The following is a 1,238-nucleotide window of genomic DNA, read 5'->3' on the forward strand; positions in this document are numbered from 1 at the left end:
TTACAGAAGCAGAAAGCCTCATCTTTCTCCCCGCGGAACAGCTGGTAGTTTCGAACTGCTGACCTTGAGGTTCACAGCTCAATCCGTAGCCACTATGTTACACTGTGTGTGTGTGTGTTAAGTGCCGGCGACTCGATTCGACCCATAGCGACCCTGTATAGGGTTTCCAAGGAGCAGCTGGTGAGCTTGAACCACCACCTTGCAGTTCAAAAGACTTTGCAGTCTGGCGTGTTAACCCACAGCGCCACACAACTGCACTAGTTACAGTAAAATGTCCAGACTCCAAGTCATCCCATGTGTGACAAAATAGAACTGTGCCCATAATTGCTTTTTTCTTTCATTCTCGCTTTTTCTTTCTTGTGTTGTTGATGTAAAATCAAAGTATTACTTTATTAAATGAGTTGTTTTACACAATATGAACATGAATATAATTACATTTGTAAAAAAAAAAAAAAATTATAACAAGGATGAACTGATTTTCCGATTTCCAAATCAGTCAACTGTACACTTACAAAGAATTGTCTTTGCATGAAGCCCAAAAGGGAACGGCATAAAAAGGAGTATTTCTGTAGCCGCTTTATTTTTGCTGATCAGCAGTTTGTTAGAAATGCAAGAGTCAAAGGTGTCACGAATTCACCTGTAAACAACTTTATGCTTGAACATCAGCCAGTTCTCGGGTAAGTGGAGTCTCGCGATGTTTGCTCTCAAAGTGCTGATTGAAGATCTAGGGGTCTGGCATTTGTGTCCCGTAAACAGTGCAGGTATATATTAAAGCAGCCCTTGTTTCTTCTTTTGTCCAGCTTGTTTTGGGGCATCTTTCTGCCGAGACTGACCACGAGCCATATTCTGACTGGGACAGTCCTGCATTGGAGAGACCTACAAGGAGAGAGGGCCAGGGGACATCGCCAGAGAGAAGGGAAGGGGCGGGCGGAGAGGGCGTGCCCAGAACCGCTTCAGCCTTCTCCACCCGCCAAAGAGGTGAAAGAGGAATCGATGTTTTCAATGAATTGTTTTTCCCATAAGTTTCTTCTGAGGCACCTCTCCTTGAACTCAAACCTCCAACTTTCAGTTAGCAGCAGAATACATTAACCATTTACATCACTCAGGGCATGTCCCCAGTAAGTGTTCAGTAAATAATTATTGACGTCATAAATGCATTATGACTTAGTTCTCTAGGCCTCGATTTCCCTAAAAAAAAAAAGTCACTTTGCTGGGGGAGGGGCTGGGCCCAAGGAAAA

General features: G+C 43.6%; 1 pseudogene; it reads right to left on the reverse strand.

Moving 5' to 3' along the window:
• Window positions 1–649: 649 nt before the first annotated feature.
• Window positions 650–843, reverse strand: LOC102842035 (annotated as a pseudogene).
• Window positions 844–1,238: the final 395 nt, after the last annotated feature.

The sequence above is a fragment of the Chrysochloris asiatica genome, unplaced genomic scaffold, assembly GCF_000296735.1.
Source record: "Chrysochloris asiatica unplaced genomic scaffold, ChrAsi1.0 scaffold00168, whole genome shotgun sequence".
NCBI lineage: Eukaryota > Metazoa > Chordata > Mammalia > Afrosoricida > Chrysochloridae > Chrysochloris > Chrysochloris asiatica.